The sequence below is a fragment of the Tenrec ecaudatus genome, chromosome 10 (genome assembly GCF_050624435.1).
Source record: "Tenrec ecaudatus isolate mTenEca1 chromosome 10, mTenEca1.hap1, whole genome shotgun sequence".
NCBI lineage: Eukaryota > Metazoa > Chordata > Mammalia > Afrosoricida > Tenrecidae > Tenrec > Tenrec ecaudatus.
In genome coordinates, this window is record NC_134539.1 from 104,451,110 (window position 1) to 104,468,854 (window position 17,745).

Below are 17,745 nucleotides of genomic sequence, written 5' to 3' on the forward strand. Positions count from 1 at the left end.
TGGAGAGATGATGATAGGAGATCAAAATGATGGAACAGTCAAAACTTTATCAGTGGATTCCTTGTTGGCCCTAATTTAGTGGGGGTTTTTTTTTCTTCGATATTGGGGTTTAATCTCAGAGGTATTTTACCATTGGGGATAAACCTCCTGAATTTTTGTTACATGTTTTGCTGTTTTTCAGTAACTGAAACCCAGGATTAATGACCTGATAGAGAAGTGGTTCTCAACATTCCTAATGACATGACCCTTTAAAGCTGTTCCTCATATTGTGGTGACCGCCAACCATAAAATTATTTTCCTTGCTACTTCAGAACTGTAATTTTGCTACTGTTATGATCATAGGGTAAACATCTGATATGCAGGATGTATTTTTGTTGTTAAAAATTGAACATAATTGAAGCACAGTGATTCGCCACAAAAACAATATATAATTATATATTGTGAAATATTTATTTCTATTTACAAATAAATGAAATTTTGTCTTGAAGCATGGTGTAGCATGGGTAACAGTCTTCACGCCAGGTTCTCCTATGTGGGCATATCTGCATGTGGGCAAACCTGCCTGGAGGCAGAGAAGAGGGGCAGTGTCTCATTTCCTAAGACTATCCAAAATATGTGTTTTCTGATGGACTTAGACGACCCCTGTGAAAAGGTCATTCGACCCCCCACAGGTTGAGAACTGCTGCTATAGAGACAGTAAGTAATCTAAGGGTTCCTGGGGTAGAGTGGAGGAGGGGAAGGGGGGTAAAGGGAGATGATATCAAGGGGATCGAGAAGGAAGCGAATGTTTTGACACTGATTTCGGTACCAATTATACAATACTGCTTGATGTGATTGAACTGCTTGTATTAGATCCCAATAAAAAGGTTTGGAAAAAAAGATGGCTTCAGGGGATGAAAGAGGAAGCCAAACAACCAAAAAAAGGAAACAAACAAAAACTGGTGAGGACATTCCACAAAATCAGACCTCTCTTATCTCTGACTAAAGGCTTTTGCTATAGAGTTATACGCTTATTCTCTACTCGGTCTCTGGAGCAGAGCTGGAAATATGGGTCCTAACTCCAGGAAGAAATTGTGGACCTCTGACAGCAGTTTTTGTTTGGTGTTTTTTTAATCACTATTTTATTTTGAGAGAAGTACAGCTAGATAGCTCCTCCTAATTCATGATGACAAAACTCCATTTCCTTTACTTGGGACTCGTCCTTGAAGAACGTCATACTTGGTAAAGTAGATGGTCCATGAGAAAGTCAGTGAAACATGATAACCTCAATATTGGGCTCAAATATAAAAGCAATTGGGAGGATGATGCAGGACTGGGCAATGTTTCACTCTGTTGTACAGTCACTTTGCGTTTGTAACAATGTTCTATGTTGAGAATCTCTGTCTACAGCTGAGTATGTGTACTGTAGTAGAGACTGTATTCTGAGCATCCATTTGCAGAAGGCTATGGATGATAGCGAAACCCCAAAATCCATTCACAGAGTTTCCCTGTGGCCTAAGCCTTCATTGAATTCCTGCTGATCATTGGCCAGGAATGTGAATGATCTTGCCCTCAGGCCAAGTGCATTGGAAAGTGGATTTCTTCCACTTTCTTGCCCACTAGCCCAGGGAGAGGCAGTCTCCCGGAGAGGCTTCCTGGATGTGTCCTTAATGGAGATCACTGTATTGTGGGTCACATAGTTATGAGTCTTTCCCTGCCTGGCGTGGTCAAAAGGCCTTGGACCAACCTTGTAAACTCCTCTGTCTAGCATAATGCATGTGTCCCAATAATAGTTCTTTGCCCACGTCTGTATTCTCACCTGAATCTATGACGTATTGATCCGCTACCTATCGTGCTTTTCTGACAGTTTCCTTTGTAAAATTCTGTATGTTGGTAAACACTTAGATGCCATGTTGACCTTGTGCTAATGGTCTCCCTTATCCCAATGATATGTCTTTGTCCTATTTAAGACTTAATAAATATGCTCTTTAAATTACATTGGAGATAAGAGGTCTCTCTTGTACTGATTTGTGTTTTGAATTAGTTCTCCAAGATGAAGTCATTTCTGGGTGACAAGGATCATCTGGCAATTGGAAATCTTTTGTTCTCTTCAGACAAGTAATTCTCTAAGACTGGGAATTGCAGAAGGAGGAAATGATTTCTCTCTTAGACTCTTTGGGGCCAATTGAGAAATTGAGTCCCAGAAGTGTAGAGACGGCAGTGAGAGCCACATCAATTATTTAGCAAGAGCCAGCATCATATTTCCCAGGTTCCTAGCAGGATCTGTGGCTGGAAGGCAGCGAGGCCGGCCTGTTCCTGCTGCGGTCCTCACTCTCCATGACTTCACCGCCATCCACTTGACGCAATCTTGAGTTTTTCCAAAGTCTTTCTTCAATTATCCTCTAGTCTCATCACTCTTTTCCCCCTGCACTTCTCCTTATCCTTCTCATCTCAGAGAAATAAACGTCCCAATCCTGGCCTACTGGGTTAGCCTGAGTTGTCTAGAGAGATAAAATTAGTGACACTTACATATGCATAAAGACGCACTATATATCTAGAAGTAATATTATATCAAGAAGGCATTCCAGCCCAATCCAACTAAGTCCATGGATGTCTGATGCTACCCAGAGCCTCTTCAGACTCATATAGCTGCAGGTCAATGAAACATAAAGGTAAAACAGGGTGCAGGGATACCATAGGCCAGAGCATGCAGAATATCATGGATCTGTGGTTGGTAGAGAGATGGCAGAGCACCAATAGCTCTCAGGGTCAGGCGACGCATGTGGGACCACATCTGGAGGCAGGCACAGAGTCCCAGCAAGCAGGAACATGAAGGGGTAGATAGAGAAAAGGTCACCTCTCTCAGGAGTCATCATCAGACTGTGAGCTGATTGACAGATTGGGCTTCACCCCTCTACAAGTACAAATTAACATAAAATCTATCATACCTCTATTTGTATATCTTTTCCCTCTCATGAACTTAATCATCTCTCTTCTGTAGCTATAAATAGGTCCAGGGTTTCTGTGTTAGTCTGGGTAGACTAGAGAAACAAATCCATAGACGCTCATATGCATATAAGAACGAGGTTTATATACAAGAGCTGTCGAATATTTGGGAAACATCCTAGCCCAGTCCAGTCCAAGCCCATAAGGCCGATATTAGACCATATGTCTGATACCAATCTATAAAGTCCTCTTCAGACTCATGCAACACATGCAATGACGCCAAATGCAGGACAATCACAGGCCAGTGGGTAGAAAGTCCTTGGATCCCATGGCATTGTAAGCATCTCAGCACTGTCAAGGGTCTCCACGTGGTTTCTCCAACTTCTGGGCTACACCAGGATAGGTCCATGTGGCTTCTCCAGTTCCCAGGGCATAGCACCATGTGCCTTTTCAGTAGAGTGTCTCCAAAGGAGTGAATAGAGAGAGTGTGTGTCTTCCACCTCCAAGGAGGAAATACAGAAATTCCCAGAATTCTCAGGACTTCTCCTCATTGGTTATATCTTGATTGGCAGGCCAGACTCCACCCCTTCACTTGTAACTCTCTTAAACTGACACTAGATTATATAACTGCCACAACTTCTCTCTACTTAAAAAAAAAAAACAATGATATCTGATTCTGCCTTCAGGCCTGCTACCCTGAGAGGTCATGATCCACTTCCCTTCTTAGGCTTTCTTGTGAATGCCTGCTCCTCATCTGATATACTCGACTCCAATCTTCTCTGTTCCAGCTGGAAAATCCCAACCATGGAACTGCAACTTCACTCTCTCTGCACTCAGCCACAGCACCAGCTCTTACCCTTTCCTGTGCTCCTGACCCTAGTGAGACAGTGGGCTATGCACTGAGCGGCTAACTGCCAGATCAGTGGTTAGAACCCCAGTCTTCTCACAGGAGAAAGATGATATTCTCTGCTCCCTTAACGATCTAAAATCTCCATGTGTTATCTTTCTCATTCACTCTGTTGTACCATGTCTAGTATTCTGAGTTCAATTTCCCCTTACCTTCTCTTCACTGTTTTAGAGTGCTTTTTTGACCCTTGGTCTCATATAGATAATTTTTAAACAGTGTTATTGACATATAATTCACATATACATTTCAATAATTCAATCATATTCAATAAAGTCATGTATTCACCACCACAATCAAGTAGTAGTGGTCATTTCTTCTTCCTTTACTTGTTATTAACTCCCCATTTCCAACCAACCTCCTTCAACATGTTCATAGGAAACTACTAATCCGGTTGTTATTTCTTTAGGTTTACTGATCTTGGATATCATATACAGAAAAACATACAAAATACAAACAAACAACAACAGAATAAAATGAAGAAAAACTTCACTCAAAATAGAACAAGTATACACTGGATCAAGAATGAGATCATAAGACAACGTGCCACCTTTTAACAGAATTACAACTACAGTGATCCACCCTACAATGCTCCCACTCTATTTTCTGACAAGGTCCTTCCCATTCCTGGTACATGGTCTGAGGGGATTTACCAGAAGCTTAATCCCCTTGTGGAACCCCACAAAAAGTTTTGGGGCTTCCACTGTCATCCACATCTTTCTGCTTTTATGCCTTTCCCTCCTCCTTCTTTGGATTTTATTGTTTACAGTCCTTGACTCATACAGATGGGTGTTCATGTGGACTTAGTTGATGCCTCACTTAGATTGTTGTTTATTTTAAGGTAAGCCTTTAAGACCCCAGATACTATTCTTTCAGTTAATCGAGTACTGTCTGCTTTCCTCATCACACTTTGTTGTGATCACCCATATTGTCAGTGATCTCTTCATGAGGGCAAGTATTGGGCAGGGTCATGTCATAAGAAACAATTGTTCTTACATTTGGGCTACAATTTAGTGCAAGCTAAAAATCCATTCATATACCTATGGTTTATATATTTATATGTCCCTAGTTCACTTTAGAGACATCGTTATCATTTTATTGGCGAGCATTATAACTCATCCTCATGTGACATATGGTGATTCTATTGGTATTATAATTAACTTAGCCAATGCTATAGAATTTAAAGCACAGTCTAAAAAATGAAAGTAGACATGCATAGGGCAGCTTTTTAGACCAAACTACATGGATTGTTGATTTCTAAAGATTAGCAGGTAGGTGACTGGACATTTTCACAAATAATGAGGGTTGGAAATAGGAAAAAAAAACCTTTGAATAATGCTCACTCACAAAGGCAAAACTAGGCCTTTTGGACCAAGAATGTTATAAAAAGACAAAGTATATAAAAATAGTAAATACATGACAGTCTTGAGTTGCCGTTCATTGGACACTATCAAAGCAAGAATCCATAAAAGTGACCAGACTTACTGGTCTGGTAGAGACTGTGCAATCCCCCAAGCTATGGTCCTTAGACACCCTTCAAAATCGGAAATGAATCCACTAATGGGGATGTTTTTTTCAGCCAAACAATAATGAGGTCTATAAAATGAAGAGTAACACCCAAGAGGATAGTGCAACTCAGAACAATCAACAACAGGAAGCAAACAGGACAGCGTTTGCCTGTAAACAAAGTTCACAAGACAGGAAGATGGGCAAATGCAAAGCAGAGAGGCAGGCATGAAGTGGGAAGAGTGCTGCTACATTGACGGATCACAACTCCTGCCACACAACGGGATGTATGCAAATTGTTGTATGGGAAATGAATATGTACTGTAAACTTGGGGGTTCCCGTTCAAGATGCCCAAGTGATCACAAGGAGAGTGGATCCCACTCCAGCCATCAGGAGAAAAACATCAAGAAAAAGAAAACGGGGGTTCAAGCAATTTCAGAGACTGTCTCAACAGATAAGTATCAAGTCTCTCACCCACACCCCACCTCCCCAGGACCATGGGAGGAGGAAATAGTAAACAAACTCATGAGGTGCGTAGCCTTTCCTCTTGCTAGAAAAGGCTGCTGATCTCACAGCAGGCTTAAATAGCCCCCTAAATTCTCTGATGGTGTGTTCTCCATTCACCTATCCCCAACGCGCCATGAAACCTCCTTATCCCTGGCTGGTGAGTGTCCCTTGGCTGGCTCAAGAGTCATACTCCCTGTGCTCGAAAGCCCCTGTCACTGTCTTATGAGCCTGCCAAAGAGCAGACTGACCTGAGCACCCCAGTGCCCTCATGACCCCATCGCCCAGCCAGAACCCCATTGCCCAGGCCATCTAGAGCAACAGCCTTCCCTGTTAAAATGCCTGTCTCACCCGTCCACCCTAGCCATCCCAAGAGATAATGTTTCCCCCGAGAAGGTACCTCGTGTAGCCCTCTCCTGCCCATCCCCTCTCATAGTTCACCAACCCTTGAGCAGTGTGTAAGTCCTACCCCATCCAACATAGACCGCTTGAGCTCTGCTTCTTTGGGGTAAAAAGCACCTGGTTCTGCTAACTGCTGTCTTCTCAGCATCCACTGCCTAATGAAAGGCCACACTCTCAGCCCAGGACAAGGGAAACCACTCTACCTCCCAAACTATCCTCAACTCCTACTGCTACACTCCACCTTCTGCCTATAGGCCACTGTCCAGCTTAACCCTATTCCAGCCACTCCAGGCACCCAACTGGAGGAGGTCATTCACCCCTAGGCCTTTATGGCAAGTGCTCAAAGGATCCTTGCTCCTGATGCTTCCACCAACAGGTCCTGAATGTACAGAGACTTTCCATCCATCTTCTGGAAGCATGTCTTTCTCTTGCCCATGCTAATTCGAATGCTCCTGGGCAGAGCTTAGACCCAAATCAAACACCAACAGCCCTTGGTGATTCTTCTTCCTTCTCATTCTTTCTTTTCTTAAAAAAGCTTTTTTTTTTTTCAATTAAAATTACTGTCTTTCACACTTTCAAACTAAGAAAAATATTTTTCACTATTTTTACAATTATTAAATTAGTGCTACCTGATCCCCTTTTCTATTACTTTCCATTCCACTTTTAACATCTTGCCCTTTCCCTTATTCTGCCTCTTTTCTCTCATTATCTGTTCTGAAGTGTCTATTATTCCTCTACTATAATACTCAATGGAGTTAACTACTCCCAAACAATCCATCCTCCTTGCCACCCCTAACAGCTACAGAAAATGGTAATGAGAGAGAGAGAGAGAGAGAGAGAGAGAGAGAGAGAGAGAGAGAGAGAGAGAAACAGGAACAAATAAGTGAAAAACATCCAGACCTGAAATAAATGGCTGAAGTTGAAGAGGTTATGGCGTTATCACAAAAATAATTCAGAAAAAGAACAATTGTGTACATTAAACAGATGAAGAAAGAGACTGAAAGGAAAAAAAGAACAAAAAAGTTAGAAATATCACTAAAAGTTTTACAAGAAAAATTCCAAACAGAAACCCAGAAGTCAAGTACTAAGATAAGAGAATTACACACTATAAAAGAACAGAGAAATGGAATTGAACAGATGGAAACCCAAATTAGTGAGATTACAGACAAATCTTTTGACTCTATTTATCAGAAGAACAATAAAAAGGAAAGGAGACAGAATAAAGCCTAAGAACAATGCGGGACACAATCAATAGGAACAACTTATGCATTATATAGGATTCTCAGAAAAAAATAAATAAGAAAGTCCACAGAGAGAATAGTCCAAGAGATCCTGTCAGAAATTTTTCTTAACTGCATAAAAATCAAAATAAGAAGGTAACTGTCTTCTTAATCAAGATAGATCCCCAAAAGGCAAACAGTTTGACACAATCTAGTCAAACTCTCCAATATCAAAGACCAGGAAAGAATTCTGAGACCAGCTACAGAATAAAGGACAGTTAAATACTAAGAGGAAACAATTAGAATAGCTCATATTTTTTAGTAGAAATCATGTAGGCAAGAAAATAATCTAAAAATAAATAAAGAAAGAAAGAAAAATAAGGAAAATAATCGAATTCACAGTTTTGCCCCTGTGAGTTCCTGAGACTATAATTCTTTATGGGAGCTGAAAGACCTATCTATTTCCAATGGAGTGGCTGGTATTTGCCGACATTGCAGGTAGCAGCTAAATGCATAATCACTACACAAGCAGGGCTCCTGCAAGAAGACAATGGAGCGACATATATAAAATCTGGAAGGAAAAAAACTTACAAGCAAGAATCTTGTATCCAGTAAAATTATTACTCAATTGTGCAGGAGAAATAAAAATATTCCAAGACAAGGAAATTAAAAGAATTTGTAAAGACAGGATCATGATTACAAAAAAATACTAAATGGAGTACTGTAGCCAAAGAATTTGCAATAGCAGCAGACAAACCTGAGAAAATTCCTCACAAAAATCAACACACACAAAGTACTATCCAAAACAGCACAGAAATATAAGAAAAACAGAGACATTACTACATCACACACGCAAACACAAATCAAAATGACAGCAACAAATCCACATATATCAATAATATATTTGAAGGTTGATGCTTTAAGTGTACTAGTCAAGAGACAGAAAGTAGCAGTTTGAATAAAAAATAAGAATTATCAATATGCTGCTTAGAAGAAACATACCTTAGACTCTAAGACAAAAAGAGACAAAATTCAAAACATATTGAGAAAATGGAAATTTTAAAAAGCATATGTGGCAATGTCAATCTTTTAAAAAGTAGACTTGATGGCAAATAACATAATAAGAGACAAGAATGAACACTACATACGATTAAAGAAACAATAGACCAAGAATATATAAGCATAATAAATATATGCACCCAATGAAAGGCGCTCAAAATATATGAATCAAGCCCTCACAAAATTGAACAGATATAGGTAGCTCAACATTAATAGTAGGAAATTTCAGTACACCACCCTGAAAGACTACCAAGAAAGAAAATCAGTAAAGACTAAGATGCTAAATAACACAATCAACCAACTGGACCCCCAAAACATACCAACAAAGACTTAGTATACATTCTTCTTCAGTGCACAAAGAACATTCTCAGGGATAGACAGCACTGTAGACCACAAAGCAAGTGCTAACAAATTTTAAAATACTGAGATCCTACAATCCATCTTCTCAGATAACAGTGCTATAAAACTAGAAATTAACAATAGGAACAACAAGAACATAAAGACAAGCACATGGGAGACTTAAAAACATATCACTTAAAAATGACTGGATAATAGATCAAATATGTTAGTCTGGGTTGACTAGAGAAACAAATCCAGAGACATATATGTATGTAAGAGAGACTTTATATCAAGAAGTAATTATGCATCAATAAAACATCCCAGCCCAATCCAGATCAAGTTCATAAGTTCAATATTAACCCATAAGTCCGATATTCATCTTCAGACTCACACATGAATTCCTCTTCAGACTCATGCAGCATACACAATGATGCTGAATTCAGGAAAATCACAGGCTGGTGGGTAGGCTGTCCTGTGGATTCAATGCCATTGGCTGCATCTCTGGCTCTGGCTTCCATGTTTCATATCACCAGGAATGTGAAGTTGCCAAATTGCTTATGAGAAGGCTACGCCTACAAGGAAGGATCATCAGGCTGTGTGACCCGATTGAAGGTTAGAATCCACCCCTAGGGTTAGGGTTAGGGTCAGGGTCAGGGTTAGGGTTAGGGTAAAAAGAAAAAAGAAAAAAAGAATCCACCCCTTCATTATTTTATCAAATTGACATAAAATTGTCCAACTACCACAAAATAAGAGATAAATTTTTTTAATTTATGAAAAAATAAAATGATAATGATAGCATAATATAACCAAATCTTTGGGACACAAAAAATAGTCATCAGAGGGCAATTCATAGCAACCAACACACACATAAAAAAAAGAATAGAAATCCAAAATCAATACCTTTAACAGAAAACCCCAATCACTTGAACAAGAGCGATAACATAAGCCCTTCAACGAAAAATGAAAACATTATAGATAAGAGCAGAAAGAAACTAACTGTAAACAGAAAAACAAGAGGAAAATATTAACAAGGCCAGAAGTTGCCTCTTTGAAAGGGTTAACAAAATTAAGAAGGCAAATTTCACAAAGGAAAATAAAGAGAAGATGCAAATATCTAGAATTCGAGAGCAAAATGGCCACATTATAATAGATCCAAATGAAATAAGAAGGATAGCATACTACAATCAATTACTATATTCCAACAAATTCAATAACCCAGAAGAAATAGACAGATACCTATAAATACACTAGCTACACAAATTAACATAGACAGATGTAGTAAGCCTGGCCAGGCTCATAACAAAAGAAGAAATAAAGAAGGTAATAAACAAAGCTCCAACTTAGAAATGCCCAAGGCCAGATGACTTCACGGGGGATTCCACCAAGTATTCCATGAAGAACACTGTCACTCACACCAAGACCAGATGACTTCACGGGGGATTCCACCAAGTATTCCATGAAGAACACTGTCACTCACACCAAGACCAGATGACTTCACGGGGGATTCCACCAAGTATTCCATGAAGAACACTGCCACTCACACCAAGACCAGATGACTTCACGGGGATTCTACCAAGTATTCAATGAAGAACACTGTCACTCACACCAAGGCCAGATGACTTCATGGGGAATTCCACCAAGTATTCCATGAAGAACACTGTCACTTACACCAAGACCAGATGACTTCACGGGGAATTCCACCAAGTATTCCATGAAGAACACTGTCACTCACACCAAGGCCAGATGACTTCATGGGGATTCTACCAAGTATTCCATGAAGAACACTGTCACTCACACTACAGAGACTATTTCAGAATATAGAAAAGCACAATAAATTCCCAAATTTACGAAAGCATAACTCTAATGCCAAAACCAAGACAGACCCCCTAAACTGTATAACACTACAGACCAATATCCCGTATGAGTAGAGATGGGGAAATTCCCAACAAAATTCTGCCCAATAGAAACCAACATTTTTTTAATTCACCATGATCAAGTAAGATTCATACCATGGATGCAAGGATGGTTCAACATTAGAAACACAATAAAAGTAATCCACCATATAGACAAGACAAAGAACAAAAAAACCACATGATCCTATCAATAGATGGAGAAAAGGCATTTGACAATATCCAACACCCAATTCTGACTTAAAACACACACTCAAAAAAACAAACAGGAAAAGAAGGGAAATACCTTGACACAGTAAAGGCCATGTATGAAAAAGCAATGGCGCACATCATGCTCAAGCAGGGAAAATTTTAAGCATTTCCCCTGAGATGGGGAACCAGACAAGGATTTCCCCTATTGTCACTCTTCCTTAACACCATGCTTGAAGTCTTAGCCAGAACAAGGAGACAACAAAAATAAATCAAGAAAATACAATTTCGTAACCAAGAAGTGAAACTCTGACCATTTGCAGATGATATGATATTATATAAAGAGAACCCCCAAAGAAGACTTCACAAAAAAGATTGTTGGAAATAATCAAAGGATCCTGTAAAGTAACAAGATACAAGATTAACAAGCAGAACTCAATTGGATTCCTGTATCCTGGAAAAGAGTTTTCCAAATAGACAACAAGAAAACAATACCATTTACAATAATCACATAAAAGATGAAATGCTTAGAAATAAAACTAACCAAAGAAACAAAGGACCCATACAAAGAAAATTACGGAACACTATAAAAAGAAACCAGAAGAGACCTACATAAATGGAAGAATATCCCATGTTCATGGATAGGAAGACTTGATATAGTGCTGGCAATAGTACCTAAAGTAATCTAAAATATAATGGAATTCCAATCCAGATCACGATTCATTCTTTAAACAAATGGAAAAACTAATTACTAACTTCATATGAAGAAGAAAGCAAAACAAACCAATCCTATATTGAAAAACAACAACACAGAACCTGACCTGAAAACCCGTTACATAGCCACAGCGGTCAAAACAGCCTGATATTGGTACAATGGTAGACCAATTGTTACAATGGTAGACCGATGGAACAGAATTCCATTGGTAGACCAATGAAACAGAATAGAAAACTCAGAAGTAAATGCATCCGTCTACAGTCAACTGATTTTCAACAAATATCAAATGTGTTTGGGACTGTCTCTTCAATAAATGGTTTTGCAAAATTTGGATCTCTATCTTTGGAATAATGAAACAGGACCCATATCTCAGCCCATGCACAAAAATGAACCCCACGATGGATTAGAGACCTAAATAGAGATGCCAGCATTATAAGGATCACCAATGAGAAAATTGGGGGAAATATAAGGGCCCTAAGGTAAGGCACTCACAAGCTACCAAGTATAATCAGGGAAGCACACATGGTGCAAGATAAAATAGATAACTGGGACCTACTGAAAATAAAACACTCATGCCTATCAGACACTTCATCAAAAGAGTAAAACATGAGCCCATGGATTGGGAAAATATATTTAGCAATAATATAATGAGCTAGTGTCTAAAGATCAAAATCTACAGAATTATTCAACACCTCAATAAGAAGGAAACAAATGATCCAATTAAAAGGTGGGCAAAAGACATGAACCAGACAGTTGATCAAAAGTGACACTCAAATGGCTAACAAACAAATGAAAACTTTGCTCACAATCACTAGCCATCTGGGAGATGCACATCAAAACTACAATGAGATAACACCTTACACTTACAGTGATAGCCCAATTTTAAAAATATACAGAAAGCAACTAATTATGGAGAGGGTGCAGAGAGATTAGAACCGCTGGTGGGTTTGTAAACATGTATAACCATCATGGAAAGTGATATGGTGCTACCTAAAGCAACTGGAAAAATAAATCCCAGCAATTCCTTTACTAGGCATATACACTAAATTAAGAGGCACAACATAAAGAGAAGTATATTATCTCCCGTGTCCATTGCAGCACAGTTCACAAGAGAGCAAGAGGCAGAAAACAGCCCAAATACCCATTAGTAGGAAAATGGATAAAGGAAATCTGGGTACATGCGCACAATGGAAGATTATACATTCCAAAAAAAACAGTGATGAAATCATGAAACACCTCATTCCATGGATGAAGTTGGAATCCACTATGCTGAATGAAATTAGTCCATCTCAAAAGGACAAATATTGTATAGGATCACTACTATTAGTTTAAGGCAGGCTTCTGCTCTCAGGTCATCTAACCTTCTTTTCTGGATTCCCAGGCAATGAGATAATGTCCTGGCTACTGCTCATGAACTGTATCTTTAAAAAACCAACAAGCACAAAATCAAACTCACTTCCATCCAGTCGATTCCAACTCATAACACTGTAGGGCAGGGTAGAACTGACCCTTTGACTTTCTAAGATTGTAACTCTTTACAGGTGTTGAACGCAGAGCGGCTAGTGGTTTTGAACTGTTGGCTTTATGGTTTGTAGCCTAATGTGTAAGCACCAGGGATACCACTTATGGTAGTTACATACAGTGATTTCATGTCAACTGGATAAATTGGGTGTAGGGATGGAGTCTCACCTGTCAATCAGGTCACAGCCTGATATGCCTCCTTGTAGGCGTGACCTTTTCAATGAGGATAATTTTGGGAACGTCCTCCCTCTTTAGGGATTTATTAACTAGTATGGGACTTAAGGGCTACTATCAGACTTATGGACTTGATCTGGACTAGGCTTGGATGTTTACTTAATATATAATTTACTCTTTGACTTAAAGCTCTTTCTTATACATATGAGTGTCCCTGGATTTGTTTGTCGGGTCAACACAGTCTAACACACACCCCTCGTTTGTACATCTTAAAAACCACTTCAGTGGAGGAGGCCTGGCCTGGCCTGGGTAAGTTTGCCATGCTGTGGGGAGAGGTAGAAGACCAAATGAGTTCCTGCCAGTAATACAGTTCTACAGCTACACCAAATTAACAGGCACTCCTGCCAGAGTGATTAGTTAACCTTGCCAGAAATGAAAGTCGAGAGGTGGGGTGAGAGGTGGGAGAGCATGTCTGTCTTAGAGCAGGTGAATGTGTTTCTGGTGGTGGGTAAACCAGGTGGGGCAGCCCGCCATTGGAAAAATGCTCAACATTAAGACTATAGACCACCCAATGGGGGGATAAGGTTGGTATTATGTTCCTAAATAGGCACTTTTGGCCTCATTTTTATTTAGCCCTGGTTGATCCAGGCCATGGATTGTATACAACCAGGACTTTAGACACTGGCCTTTCAAGAAGCACATCCTTCATGGAGCTCCTACAACTGGACATTAGCTTAAACACACCTGCAATAGATTGAAGGAAATATTCCCTGGAGCTTGAGGCAGAAAGATCCTAGGGTGAAAAGAAGCAGAGGACTATCCCGTCTATAGATGTGGAAATCATTGGACTCTGGCGTAGATGATTTTTAAAAGAGCTCATTACTCACAGGTGATCATTTTTATTTTATGAACTAATATTAAGCTAAAAGATGGCCTTGAGCAATAATGTTGCTTCACGGTTGAAGGATATCTCCGGATGACAGTCAAGTCTCAATGGTTCACTAAGTCTGAACTCTGTTCGACTTTCTCTAATTATATCAGGATCCATCTATCATGGTCCTGATCAGAAAGGATGGTATTGGTAGCCAGGCACCATCTAGTTCTTCTGGGCTCAGGTTAGATAAGACTATGGTTCCTAGGGGCTGTTAATTCTATAGCTGTTTCTTTTGCAGCTTTATGAACATGTAATTCATGTGTCATGTGATGCAATGGTTTAAATATACTTAAAAGAGCTGTGCAAGCGTCATGACAATCAATTTGAGAACGTGTGCTTCATTCTTGGACCCATTACTGTCAGCGCCCCATGACATTACCCCACAATCTCCTGCTGGAACTCTCAGGAACCATGAATCCAGTTACTCGCTCGATAACTTTACCCCGTCCCTGAGTTTTCCTCTGCCTCTCTGATTTGATTCTTCCTCTTCGGTCCACAGGAGTAGAGGCCCACAGCTGTATCTTAAGTGATGGCACACAAAACGTAGAACTGCCTTGACATTCCTTCTTTTTTGTGCTCCATCTCTCAGCTCTACTTCAGTCCTCACTGGATCTTAGGGCGTCTTCTCAGAACAATCTGGTTTCCGTCGTTATTGCAAATCACCCTACTCCACATTCATACACATTTCTCTTTCCACACTCACGGGCGTTGTGATGGTGCCTTTGGTGTGCAAGATGACTTTCCTAGCATTTTCCTTTCCCTCTAGTCTATTAACTCCACACAGAGACAGCCACTTAGACTATATCTCTGTCTCTCACCACCGTGCCTGCCATAGGGTAGGTACTTGATAATATTTGCTGAATGAGAATATGTTTGGGCTTTTAGAAATAAACTAAACACTCCTGGGATGGAATCAAATTTGTCAATCAAGTCGGGGCCTGATGATGACACCTCCTTGATGTCATAAGTCTTTTGTACAGAGAAAAGGACTCATCTCTCTCTGTCCCTCTGCCTTTCTACCTGCTGGAACTATGTCTGCTTCGAGGTGTGGCCCTTGTGGGCCACTAGACTCTGAGAGCTGCTGGCATCCTGCCATGTTTCTGCTGACCTGCACAGGACCGCACCCCCTTCCCCCCGAGCAGGGAGAGTGTCCCAAGTAGAACTTCCCTAGTGTAGAAAATGGGATGATAGAAGTTTGTTAGAGAAGCAGAAAAACATGTAAATTCTCCAATGAGGAGAAAGGGAAACATGGGCCTTCCATCGACATCTTGGTGCTGTCCTTCTCAACTTTCTACCAGGAGCCAGTCAACATGGCCCCAAAGGCTAGACATATTGCTGAAGCAGTGGTTTTGAGCTGGGGTTTTTAATAGATTCCAAATGAAAACGCTTGTCTGCTTTGTGGGACAATCTCTTGTTTTAATGCCAAAAGCTTTACTGTTTGATGGAGGAAATGTCAAAATATGTTTCCCAGTCCATAGCTGTCCCAAAACACATGGGAGGGATACACAGACTTCCTGAACGCACACGTACACATGCGCACACACGGATAACGTTGCTAAATAATTTGATGATGACATTTGGAATTGATCTCATATATAGTCAACTCTCTGAAAAGTCCATGTTTATGAAGAGAAGTTTTAAATATTAAACCTCATTGCCTGCAAAGGTCAAAAGCCCCCTCTTGTGGTAAAAGAGCATATTTTATTTCCAGATGATTTCTATCGTGAAATTCACAATATGATTGTTTGCAGAGCTCTGAGCGCTGGAGAAGAAACAAGGAAACGTATGGTGCTGTTATGCTGTCATGACAAAGCCATTAAAAGCAAAATCTGTTATATCCATCTTATGGGGAAAGAAGCTAAGGGGCAGAAAAATTATGTGAAACAGAGGTTTATGAAGAACATCCTTCCCCCTCATGAGAACACATATGTCTTTAGGAAAATTAATCCAACCGTTTTCCAATAATGATGATGATTACATGTGAGAACAGGTGAAATCATCAAAAAGGTCAATCATGTTACTGAACAAACTGTGGCAGCTTGGGGAAGTGACCTCTTGCCCAGGACTGGCAGGACCTCTGACCGGTCTGCCTTTCCATCTAATATCTGTTATCTGATCATCAATCATTATTGAATCATTAGCAATACATTTCTAGTACAAGGATCTACTAAGCATAGTCCTGAATATCAAGACAGACACGATCCATGATTTCATGAGGTGTGCATTCTACTTGATTATACTAATTATCTACAGCTGTGTGACAAGGTAACATAAACTCGGCAGTTTAAAAGAACATCCATTTTATAAGCTACAGTTCTCTAGATGGTAAACCCGAGTGAGTTTGACTGGATCCCCTGCTTAGGGTCTTCCAAAGCCAAAATAAAGGTGTCAACCAGGCCAGGCGCTTCTTTGGAGGCTCTGAGGAAGAACCTACTTCTATACTCATTCAGGCTTTGGGCAGAATTTAGTTCATTATGACTGAAGGTTTGAGCTGCTTCTCCTATGCTGGCTGCCACTCAGGTCCCTAAGGGTGCTAGCATTCCTTCCTACATGGTCCCTGCAACTTCCAACCAGCAATGATCCTCCTCACGAGTAGATTCCAAATGACACAGATGAAAATGGATTCCAAACAAAACCTTTGTCCTCTTCATGGATCCATCCCTTGGTTTATTTCAAAGACACTGGCATCCTCTTCAAGTGCTTTTAAGGAATGCGTGTGATTAAATAAAACCCATTTAGCTAATCTCTCCTTTGCCATATAAATAAAATAATTACAAGAGTGAGATCACATCACATTTATGGCTTCTACCACACTCAAACTGAAGTGACTTTATAAGGTCAATGTCATCAAGAGCCAGTCTTAGAAATATGCTTATTTTAACAGATGAGTAAGCAAGAAAATTTAATTGGGGGGTTGAAATGTAAAGATGGAAACACAGAGGCACTGTAACAAGAGCCCTGGTGGTGTAATAGTTGGGTTGCTAAATTCAAGGTCAGCAGTTCGAAACCACCTGCCACTCCATAGGGAACAGACAGGGCTTTTCTACTGCTGTACAGTCTCACTCGCAGAGGCAGTTCTACCCTGTGCTATAGAGTCACTATGAGTTGCTATTGATTGGTGGCAGTGAGTTTGGTTTGGGAGTTTGGTTTCACAAGGAAGGAGTGGTTGGGAAATGCAAATGGTTACACACTTGGCAGATAACTCTACCCAGAGGTGCCTTAGAAGAAAGACCTGATCATCTACTTTCAAGAAATTAGTCATTTAAAAACTCTAGGAAGCCCAGTTCTACTCTGACATCAACTAGATCGTGATTGCAGTGGTTTTATTTTATCTTATCTTTTTGCTAGTAGTCTCGAGACCTGAATAATGAGATTGGGCCAACTCTTCCAGTCCAAGAATACAAATTCAGAAAGGCTCTGAGACAGAACATGTTGGGTGTCC